Source organism: Chelonia mydas, chromosome 5 (assembly GCF_015237465.2).
Source record: "Chelonia mydas isolate rCheMyd1 chromosome 5, rCheMyd1.pri.v2, whole genome shotgun sequence".
Classification (NCBI taxonomy): domain Eukaryota; kingdom Metazoa; phylum Chordata; order Testudines; family Cheloniidae; genus Chelonia; species Chelonia mydas.
This window is the reverse complement of record NC_051245.2, coordinates 119,025,739-119,038,266: the sequence shown is the minus strand read 5'-3', so window position 1 is coordinate 119,038,266 and position 12,528 is coordinate 119,025,739. Positions and strand designations below refer to the sequence as shown.

At 48.6% G+C, this 12,528-nt stretch overlaps 1 protein-coding gene across 5 annotated transcripts in view; it reads left to right on the top strand.

Annotated features, from left to right (window-relative positions):
- PALM2AKAP2 (PALM2 and AKAP2 fusion) overlaps positions 1-12,528 on the top strand; it is a 386,485-nt gene that overhangs the window by 149,592 nt on the left and 224,365 nt on the right. The gene's annotated exons all lie outside the window — the stretch shown is intronic.

Genomic DNA, 12,528 nt, shown 5'->3' with positions numbered 1-12,528 from the left:
AATGACAATCACAGGAAAAGAAAGCCCCATCTCTACACACAGGAGCTACGGTCATACAGCAAGTCCTAAGGGTTCATCTTCCATAACAGGCTGGGCTGGGGAAACCATATGAAGATATTACCATTTTGAAAAGCATATGTAAGCGGGGGAATGGTCCTGCTACTGTGGGGAACTTTCCTGGCTTCTGCACTGCCCCGGTGAAATGGGCTAGTGGAAGGATCCGAGTCCTCACTCCCACTTCCTTTACCCAGAGGCCTCCCTGCCCTAGAGGACTCCCCTTCCACTCTCCTTTCTGGCAGAGTCCTCGTGACCCCAACAAGGCTGGGCCCAGGATTCCTGGGGGGCTTGACCCCCAATCTTGCTGTGGTCACCACAGCAGGGTACTCTCTCTGCCCTGGGCACTTCTCTGGCCCACTGACCATCACATACAAGTTAAAGCAAATGCAAGTTATTTAATCAACAATTAATTTTAAAAAGAATAAGGAAAAATGGGAAAGGTTAAAGGAAACACATCACCCCGCTCTGGGGCAGGGAACATCACAAACAGTGTCTCTGGAATGTCCGGGCAGTTCACAATCTGTTCCTGGTTTGTCCCAGGCCGCCTTCTCAGGGCCTGGCTGTGCTGTAGGGATGCTACGGGTCAGACACTTGCTCTGGTGCTTGCCACACGCTCCCAGGCTCTAAGTGGTAGGACCCTTCTTCCCAGCGTCGCCCCTGCCCTGTCGGGATTACGATCCCCCTCCAAACCTGGCCTGCAGAGCCTCTTGGCTAAGGCGTCTCCCTGTGCTGGGCCCGCTGCCCAGGGTCCCCCTCGCTCTCCCCAGCTGCTCACCACACCCAGCTCCGGACTGCTCCAGCCTCAGCTCCAGCTCCTCCACTCTGCCTCAGCACGGCTGCTGCTGCTGCTCTGCCTCCAGCCCCCTGGGCTGCTTTTCTGGTCCCTCTGGATCTGGTTGCTCAGCTCCCCAGCTCCGCTCGGGCCCCTGCTTTCTCCTTAGCTCAGCCCCGCTCTGTCTGACCCCAGCAATTCCAGCTCACACTGAGGACGGAACCTCCCTGGATTTCCTGACTCCCTGATTAGCCCGCCCGCCCTGTCATTAAGGCTGACCTGGAGCATTGGCCTCTCCCCATTGTTCCTGGGGAGTCTCAGGGTCCTGATTTCCTATGGACCCTTCCCCTTTTAGTACTGGGAGCTAGCCAACCAAAACACCCCCACTGAATGTTAGTAAGGGGGCAACAGTCCCCTTACACATAGGTGCTTCCAGGGCACGGATTATGAGACAGCCAGGCTCTGCCAGATTGAGCTAGCCTGTCATAGCCTTTATTCAGAGGTGCAGGGGAATAAGGGGTGATTAAGGCCCTGCCCGTATTCTGGCCATGACAAGGGAAGTCTGAAAGTCCCAGCTGTGAACAGAAAGTGGAAGGAGTCCTACTCTGCCTTCACTTACTGGCCAGAGTATCTGGCTGGGCTCCAAGTGTGGGACAGACTGTCTCATGAAAAGGAGTGAAGTAATTACCCTTCCCAGAGGAAGGGGCAGCAGGGGAGGAACCATGAGATGCAATTAATTGTCTGCTGTGTTCCTGAGTCCGTGCAGTTATGCACACACACCCTGACTCAGAGCAGTCTGTAAGCTTACCATCTAGCCCAGACCTAAAGAAGAGCTCGCTCTGTGTAAGCTTGAAAGCACGTCTTTCTCACCAGCGAAGTTGGCCCAGTAAAAGATATCACCTCACCCGCCTTGTCTCTCTAGCATCCTGGGACTGACAGGGCTACAAGAACCCTGCCTACACTCTAGCCCAAAGTCAGGCATTATTCCACTGGAACCCAAGTGGCAGAATCTAGCCCTATGTATATACAGTGTGAGGAGAACTCTGAAAAGAGGAGACCTGGTAACAGGCTCCATATATCTGAAGGGAATAGACACCAGGAAGGAACGATACAAGGGTGGTCTAGAGTAAGCCAAGGAGATAAAACTAGGAGAAGGAAATGACATTAAGAAAGAGACAATTCAGGCTGAGTATAAGGAAGTACTGCCAGATGATGGAATAGTCTCCCTCGGAAATGGTGGAAGTCCCATGGTCTGGGAAATTTAAGGTTTTAGACTGGACAAAACACTAGACAAAGTCAGTGTACAGATCCTCTTGCCTTGGCAAGGAGAGGGACTTGATTATATATTGGTTTTATCCATCTCTAACTTCTGCAATTCCAGGTCAAAGCTCTTGCATTAGCTCACCACAAAACCCTCCATTTCCTGAGCAGGAAGCATTTTACCAACTGACTCAAAACAAATATTCTTCACTCTTCATCCAACGCTTTACAAGCATGCATGATTGCTAATTAATGATAATGGGTTTTAATCTAGATTTCCCCCGTCCCTTACAAATTCGTATTTAAGGAAGACCAGACACCATCTTTTGCTTGGTCATTGGAGACAGGTACTTTCCCTATGCATTTAGGAAACCTCACAAACATGCTCCCACAGCTACTTGTCCAGTGTTGTGCCTGTATCTAATTTACAAGTACTGATTGGTGATAATGTATTCTCCTGGAGGTTTTATTCCCTTCTCCAAGTGCTAATTAAGTTTGCAGCTCTTGATTAGCAGCTTTGCTCAGTAAACAACACCCTTTTGGAAAGTATAAGGTGCACAGTGTCAAGTTTCCTAAGGAGGAGAGATTCAAAAGGAGGCGCTTTTGCAGAGGGGTTGAAGGCTAAGCTAAGAAGCATTGCACTGCTCAACTCTGGCGCATAAATTCAAGCTCAGTATGGAATCAAGCAGCTTCCTCCCTTTTTATTGACTGATGAACTGTACTGATCTCTACAAAGGATTCTGATGGTTTTGGCACAACTGACAAGGTTTGCTGAGGAAACTAACTAGTGTAGAAGTTAAACCGGGGTTCTCAAACTGGGGGTTGGGAGCCCTCAGGGGGTCTTGAGGTTATTCCATGGGGAGTCACGAGCTGTCAGCCTCTACCCCAAACCCTGCTTTGCCTCCAGGATTTATAATGGTGTTAAATATATTAAAATGTTTTTCATTTATAAGGGGGGTTGCACTCGGAGGCTTGCTGTGTGAAAGGGGTCACCAGTACAAAAGTTAGAGAACCACTGAGCTAAACCATGTCTGTGTTCTAATAAGTAGAGCCCCATGGAATTCTTTTTAATTTTTATAATTTTTCTATTTTATTTTCAGGAATTTCATGTTCTCCATGAGCAGGGGTTAGGTTCTGTCCCTCCTCAGGGGATGGGAGGGGAGATTCTGTGGGGGTCAGCTGCAGCCCCCTGGGGAGGGAAATTGCAAAGCAATCCATCCAGCACTCACCTTGCAGCTGTGGCTCCTGACCTGCAAGGGTGGGCCTGGCTTCCTGCTCCAGGTATTGTGACCTGGTGCATGGGCTTGCAGGGCAACTCAGATTTGGCCCAGCTGCCCCTCTGCCCCATCATGACAAAGGGGCAGCTGGGCCAAACCTGAGTGAAAGGTGATGTGACCCAATGTGCCAGGTTGCAGCGCTACTCACTCCATTTTGGCCATGCTGTCATTCTGTCATGATGATGGAGGGGCAGCTCGGCCAACCTTGAGTGGCCCTGCCACTGCTTGCACCAGTTTGCAATGCCTGGAGTCCCAGCCCAAGGGACAGGAGCTGCCAAAGTCACCAGCATGGGGTAAGTTTTTTGTTTTAATTCATATTCCCAAAAAATGGGAGTTCTACTTATAAGTGACTGCCCCAAATCCATGTGCCTCTCCTGGTCTGTCTGAGGTCACTGTAGAGAAGGCACTATTAATAGGCATGGCACATAGATAAATGGTCCAGCAGTTTAAGATTCTTGGTTTCCAGCTGTGTGGCCCTGGTGTTAACCCCTGCTATGGGACTAGTACATTCTCTTAGAGCAGATGGGTGGTTTTGTGTTTATGACAAAAGGATTCGAAGCTCAGCTCCGCCAGAACGGTACAAGAACCTGCATAGAATAAAACAGACTCCTCCACATTGTCTGCTTCTGTGAGGTGGTCGAAAGCCCAGTTGGGGCTAGAACCATGGATGGTCGCTGAGCTAACGGTAGATAAATTCACCCCTGGGAGAAGCACTGAAGTAAGTGAGAACTTCATCCTCTGCCCCCAGGGGATATGGGTCTGTTACAGTTCTCAGCTTGACAGCCTGCCTCTTTAGCTCAAGCTCTAGCATCTCATTCTTTTAGCTCTACAGGTCCCTGGTGTGTTTGGCCAAGATGGTGGCTGGAGATGAATGTGGAACTAAGTTAGTAGAGGTGACATGTCAGTGCACAGCCCACTGTTCCACATTTACCCTCATCATTCCTTTCCCCTGCAAGTTATTTTCTTGCTTATAAAGCCTTTCCTGTTTCCCCACTCATGTTCTGGATCCTTGTGTCTTGAATGCTGAAGTTCTGGCCAAGTAGACCTTTCCTCATTGCTGCTGCTGAGTGGTTTTTCCTCTGGTGTGTACGTACGTACATACATAACTAAGAGTTCATAATTGCCATTGCATTGCTACCTTCCTTGCAGAAATGATATGATTGCTCCACAGAGCTGTCTTGGGTTTATGCATAGCTGGCACGGACAAAAGAGACCTGATCAATCTTTCTTAAAAGTTTAATCTTATTGCTGTTAATGTCTCTATTTATAGCACTGAAACCATTATATCTTCAAAACAAAATACACAAGATTTTTCCCAGGCATCAGTCTCTCTAGGACCAATTTACACTACTGAAGTGAACTAACCAGGCTCAAGGAGGCTATATTTTAGAAACTGAAGCAGTTCTGCTGCTCATGGATCTGTGCATCCTCACTGCAGAACAGCATGTGGCAGACCCATCCTACATCAGCCACACTGAATTCTGCTCAGACCTGCATTCACGGTGTGTACATGTGTTGCGGTTGGGACGGGGTGCAGATGAGAAAAGACTCCCTTCATTAGACAATTTCTGTCTCCTGGCAGGGGAAAGAGGGAAAGCCAGAGCTGCAGGGCCCCTCCTTTTTGGTGAGGGCAGCAGAGAGATGGTGATCCCATGTTTCAGGTTGGAGGAGACCCACAGCCTGAGACTTCATCCTCTGGGTGGCTGGGAGACAGGCCCCCCATACGTGTGTATGCAGATGTCCCTTTCTGTTCCCCACCATCCTTGGCTGTTCTCCTCTACCCCCACGCCTAGACTCTCTCTTTACTTGGCTTCCCTTCTGTTCACATACCTCAGATGAGTCTGCCCCCTTCTCCATGACCTCCTTGGAGTCTAAGGAGCTGAGAGAGCCTTTCTCCTCCCAATGTCCACGTAGGGAGCATTGGCTGGCTACCTCCCCTCCTGCTGTGCCTTTCCAGCCATCAGCTCCACCCACGCGAGGTATGGTTTTCTACATGCAGGATTTCCCTTAGCAGTGTGTTTGCTAGCAAGGTCCATTATGATCTGAGTTCTGTTGCCCTTCAAGACTTTACCTGTGGATTGTGGGGCAGCAGGCCTGTAGTCCTCCCAAAGAATGAAGATAGGGGAATGAGCTAACCCTGAGGAGAACAAGGGGGGGGGCTAAAGAGCCAAATGACGGGGGGGGAAGGTCCCTGGGCTGCCAGCTGAGGTAGTACTGATGGGGAGATCCATTTTTGTGGAGGGAAATGAAGAGGAATCTTGGACTGAGAGGGTGTAGCTCGAGCATGGAGGATAAGACAAAGTTTATGTGGAAAGGGATTATTTCATAAACCTGCCTGTGAGAGAGAGAGGATCCTCAGCTGGGGAGTCTTTCCTCCCTCAGCCAGGGATGTGAGGTACCTAAGAGGGGCTCGTAAGCAGGAAAATGCTGCCTAAGAGACAGGGTATCTGTGTAGAAGGATCTCGTCTCTTCCCTTGCTTGGGGATGGAGATAGAGTTCTTAATTTAATACAGTTGTTCCCAGTCCAACTGTTACCTAGACAATTCTTCTCAAACCATGTTAGACCAGGGCAGTAACTAGGCCATCGCATAATTTTATAGCACAGTTTGTGACCATGCTAGGTGTGGACATTTGTTATGGCTACGGGCATGCACATACAAGCAGGCCTCCCTCAAGGTAGAGAAGAATATGCAACAGCCTTTGCCTCGTGAGCTATGATTCCCATACACTTCACTCCAACTCACTGGTTTAGATAAGGCCAAAACCAGTTTATTAACTATAAAAGATAGATTTTAAGTGATAGCAAACAGATCAAAGCAGATTACCTACCAAATAAACAAAAAATGCCAACTAAGCTTAATATACTAAATAGGGTGAGAATCTGCTAATTCATATCCAATCTAAGAGATGATACAAGGAGGCTGCAAATTCTTAAGGGGCAAGCTGCACTTACTTTACAGCTTGGAATCCCCAGGTCTTTTATACACAGCCCAGAAATCCCTTCAGCCTGGGTCCAGCACTTCCTCCAGTTCAGTCTTTGTTTCTCAGGTGTTTCCAGGAGTCTTTTTGTGTGTGGAGTGAAGATCCCCAGATGATGTCACTCCTTGCCTTATATAGCTTTTTCCTAGGGCGGGAACCCTTTGTTCCAAAGCTTGGTTCCCAGACCAGCCTGTGCAAAAATACTGACATCCCAAGATGGAGTCCAGAGATGTGGTCTGATCACATGTCCTTGTAGATTCATAGCAGCCATTACTTACAGGCTGTTTGGAGCATTCACAGGAAAGATCACCAGGTGGGAGATAAGCTTCTTCTGAGGCCTACTGTTTTTTCCTAATGGCTCATTGCCCTGAATAGGCCCTTCCCCACCCACTATCTAGACTGAAAGCTTCTTGTCTAGTGGGCATTACCCAGGTGTAACTACATTTAAAATACAGATACATAGTCAATATTCATAACGTCAGATACAAAAATGATATATGCACATAAATAGGATAATCATATTCAGCAAATCATAACTTTTCCAGTGACCCCTCCCATGACTTATCTTGCATAAAATACATCATAATTATGTCCTAATCATATCCTAATATCACTGCAAAGAATATGGGGTGCAGGGGCAAAATAGCTGAAACCCTAGAAGCCATGTGGATAGAAAGCCAGCTGGATCATCAGGCTTACTGGGTAGTGATCAATGGCTCCATGTCTAGTTGGCAGCCGGTATCAAGCGGAGTGCCCCAAGGGTCAGTCCTGGGGCCAGTTTTGTTCAATATCTTCATTAATGATCCGGAGGATGGGGTGGATTGCACCCTCAGCAAGTTTGCAGATGACACTAAACTGGAAGGAGTGGTAGATATGCTGGAGGGTAGGGATAGGATACAGAGGGGCCTAGACAAATTGGAGGATTGGGCCAAAAGAAATCTGATGAGGCTCAACAAGGACAAGTGCAGAGTCCTGCACTTAGGAAGGAAGAATCCCATGCACTGCTACAGGCTGGGGACCAAGTGGCTGGGCAGCAGTTTTGCAGAAAAGGATCTAGGGGTTACAGTGGATGAGAAGCTGGATATGAGTCAACAGTGTGCCCTTGTTGCCAAGAAGGCTAACAACATTTCAGGCTGTATAAGTAGGAGCATTGCCCTCTATTTGGCATTGGTGAGGCCTCATTCCCCTCTATTTGGCATTGATGGAGTAGTGTGTCCAGTTTTGGGCCCCACACTACAAGAAGGATGTGAAAAAATTGGAAAGAGTCCAGTGGAGGGCAACAAAAATAATTAGGGGGCTGAAATACATGACTTATGAGGAGAGGCTGAGGGAACTGGGATTATTTAGTCTGCAGAAGAGAAGAACAAGGGGGGATTTGATAGCTGCTTTCAACTACTTGAAAGGGGGTTCCAAAGAGGATGGATCTAGACTGTTCTCAGTGGTAGCAGATGACAGAACAAGGAGTAAGGGTCTCAAGTTGCAGTGGGGGAGATTTAGGTTGGATATTAGGAAAAACTTTTTCACTAGGAGGGTGGTGAAGCACTGGAATGGGTTACCTAGGGAGGTGGTGGAATCTCCTTCCTTTGAGGTTTGTAAGGTCAGGCTTGACAAAGCCCTGGCTGGGATGACTTAATTGGGGTTGGTCCTGCTTTGAGCAGGGGGTTGGACTAGATGAACTCCTGAGGTCCCTTCCAACCCTGACATTCTATGCTTCAAGGCCTGGACTATCATGGCAGTCCTGAGTAGAAGCTAAGCCATGAGGCCATAGGGGTTTTCCTGAAGACTGACTGCAGTTGCAGGAGCTGGGGCATTGACTGGGTGTCGCTGCATGGTCTGTGTCTGTGTTTGGAAGGAAACAGATAGCAGGGAGACAACAAGAGAAGCAATGGCCCCGGAAGGCAGAGCTTCTCTTGGTAACGGTACTTATTTGAAAAGCTGACTTACATTTCTGAACAAGGAAACTGCCTCCAGTTTGATTCATACTGTGTTCAGGGGAATAGGACTTCTCCTAATGGAAACAACCTGGCAAGGCCCCAAATATTGGCAAACTGCTCAGGCCAAGGGGCAATAACATTAACCAGTCAGTTTTTCACACTGCCATTATCCTATCCCTTTTCCCACTCGGGTATTCCCTGCAGAATTCCAAGCTGCGTTGTTGCTTATTTGGCTGGCGTTACAGGTGCAGTCATCTTTGAAGTTCCAGCCTGAAATCTACAAAGAAGCCAAAAACAGGAAATTATAAGGGTCTCCTTCCCAGGTGTCAAATGACAGTGAAGACCTATTTATTCAGGAGGAAATTATTCAGGAGGTATAAAAGGGGTGTGTGTACTCTAGATGGGTTGATTACAGCTGAGATTGTGGTAATTCTAGTTAGATCACAGATGGGATGTAAGTGTGTGTTGTTAAATTCAGGTTTGCATGTGTTCATTGTATCATGAAGTAAAAAAGAATACAGACCACACACACGCGCACACACCATTTCCAAAGCCTTGGAATTAGCACAGAAATACAGACCACAAAGCAAGGCTTGTCCCACACTTTAACCCTTTTGCTACTGGCTCTTCAAGGATACTTCACCAGCTAAAAATGCAGCTTAAGCAAGAGAATGCAGTCCTCTGTAGCAGAATGACTGCTTTCTCATAACGTATGCGACACCTGCATAATACAGTGAAGCACACATTACAAATAAATACACATGTTCTCTGGTTTCCCTTCATCTTTTTAATTGCCTTAGATAACTCAGTAACATGACGTCACTCTAGTAAGCATAGAGAATGCCGTAAATAATGAGGTAACGCTATTTCAGACAAAACTGGAAACTTAACGTGGGCCTTCACACATGGTAGATCACCTCTGTGCTGCTGTTGTCCCTCAATAGCATGATTCAGTAACCTCTTTGTACCAACTGACCGAGGGCCCGGGGTGCACAAAGGTTACAGGGTTCCCCTGGGTCTAGGATCTACATACTAGTTGCACTGATGTTCATACTCATTGTTGGACGTGTGCATGGAAAATAGGTGAGGAGTTCTCTGTGTGTGTGTATATACTAAAAATTATGTTCTCTAGGTCTGGGAGTTAAGGCAGGTCACCAAAAAGTGAGCCACATATTCTTGGCAGGTAGGCAGGAAGAGATGCTTCTCTCTCTCTGGCTGGTCGTGTATGCAAAGTGAGTATTGTATAGTTCACAATAGATGCCCATTCACCACCTGAGCAAAATGCTGATCAATAGGTTGTGGGCGCTGCAGGGAAAAACAAATCCAGCAGAGGTTATCCTCTTAGGGAGTAGAGACAATGAACTTTTGGAACTATATCTGGGGTGCAGATGAACGCCCCCCGCCCCCAGTTATCCCTCATCAGGGGAGGCAGGCTGTGAGCTGTCTTGGCCTCACAAAAGAAGGGTCTCAGCTCTCCTGGTTGAAAAACATGGTGAGAAGGATTTTGGGGTGGCTGGTACCTTATTAGAGAAAAGGGCACCTTGTTAGCTAAGTTTAGGCTCTAGAACAGGGGAAGGCAAACTACAGCCTGCGGGCCTGTCAGGGCTTTCAATCCGGCCTGCAGGATTGCCTGGCGCCGTGGGTTTAAAGCAGACTCCCTGCCTGCCATGGCCCTGTGCCACTCCTCGAAGTGGCCGGCACCACGTTCCTACAGCCTCTCGGGGAGTGGGGGACAGAGGGCTCTGTGCGCTGCCCTCGCCTGCAGGCACCGCCCCCTCCAGCTCCCATTGGCTGGGAATGGGGAACCGTGGCCAATGGGAGCTTCATGAGTGGTACCCACAGGCGAGGGCAGCACGTGGCGGCACTCCCTGCCCCACCCCACCCTTAGGAGCCACTGCTGCACATACTGGCCACTTTCAGGAGTGGCACGGGGCCAGGGCAGGCTCCCTGCCTTAGCCCTGCTGCGCGCCACTTCCACCCCGGAGGCGTTCGAGCCTGCACCCCAACCCCCTCCTGCACCCCAACCCCCTGCTCTGAGCCCCCTCCTGCACTCCGCACCCTCTTGCATCCCAGCCCCTGCCCTGAGCCCTCTGCCGCACCCTTCCTGCACCCCAACCCCTTGCCATGAGCCCCTTCCTGCACACCGCACCCCCCCGCACACACCCTGCACTCCCTCCCACACCCCAACCGCCTGCCCCAGCCCTACATTCATGGCCCTGCATACAATTTCCCCACCCAGATATGACCCTCAGGCCAAAAAGTTTGCCCACCCCTGCTCTAGAATGTGTGCTGTGACTTTGTTTTATGTGTACCCTTTGTTTCCCATATACCCGTTTGCAACCATATGAATCTCTGTACTTCGTTAAATAAACTTCATCTTGTTTTCGCTATAAACCGACCTAAGTGCCGAGTGTTACACAGACGCTGTGTTCCCGGGTGTAACTAGTAAGCTGTGCTGTACTGTTCCTTTGGGAACAGCGGGTTTGGTAATGCTGTAAGTGCCCAGTGGAGAGGGGGCTGGACACTACTGGGGATGCTCGGAGGACGCGGGGTTGGAGTAAGCCTATCGCTAACCCGTTAGAGAATGAGGCCTGTGGAAGCCTGGAGGGAAGTGCTCGTGTTGCCTGTGGCAGGTACAGGCTAGACGTCTTCATGCTGAGGGCCGGTGGTAGCGAGGTGCCTCGCCGTCTTGGGTGCTGCAAGGAACGTGACACGTTGTCGCTGCCCTGAATGCGTCTGCTCCGTTCGGCAGCACGTGGGGTACATCTTACCTGGACGTTCCTGGAACGGCCAGCACTGCTCAGATAGTTCATAGTGAGGAAGAGCAGGGACAGGAGGCCCAGCATTTCAGCTGACCAGACAGATTTTTTTCAAGAGTGGACCAGCTCTTCAGAGTACCCATTTTAGGGCTAGGTCCTCAGCTGGTGCAAATCAGCATATCTCCATTGCCTTTAATGGGGTTATGCCATTTTACACTGGTGGCAGCTGTTACAAGCATACTTATTTAGCGTCAGACTAAAAATCCATGTCCCTTCATCTCCCTGATCTACCCTCATAGCTTCCCCTAGTTTCTTTCTTCCCCCTTGTGGCTCTTACTGCTTCTTAAGAGAATCAAAGAAGGGGTTAAAGAAAGCCGAGAGCAATATGTGCTGTCAGAAAGAGGTTGATCTCCTGTTGCATAGGCCTGACTGTTCTTTTAACTGGGGCAGCAGGCAGGCAGTCTGGCATGAAAGCAGCAGGGACTTTGGGAGAGAATGGGAGGAGGGGGGGGAAGACATCACGGAGTAAAACTGAGACAGCAAACAGCCCACTAAGCCATAAAACAAAATCAAAGCAAAAGCTGAGAGCTTTTTTTGTGGTTGAAACAAACTTTCTCTTCTGGCTTGAATCAACCATGACAAACCTCTTCTCCAGAGATCTGAGCTGGTATCCAGGAAATGATGCATTTAACACCACCCTCCGTTATTATGGACCAGATTTAGATACCGTTACTCATACTTGAGTTACATCTTATTCCATTGACTTCAGTGGGATAATAGATTGACTAGTTCTGGTTTGTTTAAAAGGGGAAAAGAGTTAATTCTCCCACTGCAATTTTCTGGCTTTGTCAGATGCACTTTCTTTTTCCCTACCTACCGGGCCAGCTGAAATCATTTGGCTAGCAGCAAACATCATTACAGACTCTGTAATACTGAATGCTGCAAACGACTGACTTCGCAAAAAAATGAATATGTGTGCACCCATCTCTGCGGTGTAAATTCATCAGGCCACAAGGTAAAGGGAATTCATATATCTTCATCTTTGAGGTATAAACATGCCTGGATAACTGAGCATTGCCAAGGGAAAAGACAGGACAGGAGCTAGCCATCTTGTGACTAGTACTCTGGTTCTGCTGATGTCCATTTCCAGTATATTTGTTGAGTTAGGAGTGTTGTAAAGAGTGCTCTGGTCAGTGATGGGCTGACTCTCCTATGTAACGCATTCTCAGCCATACTGTCTGTCTTGTAGCCCTGCGAGAAAAGAAATAGAGGCCAAACTTTCACGTTTGGGTGCCTCATGTGAGACTCCTACATCCATAAGAGGTGCTGAACAGCCATAGTTCTCACTGAAGTCAGCGGGCTTCCTGAACTTCAGACATCCCCGTTTTGAGACTTCGGCTTTTGCTCAAATCAAACATTCAATATGGCAATTAATTTTTGTATGGATGGTGCAGAAATAGTGATAATGTTGTATGTAAGTTAGGGTATGT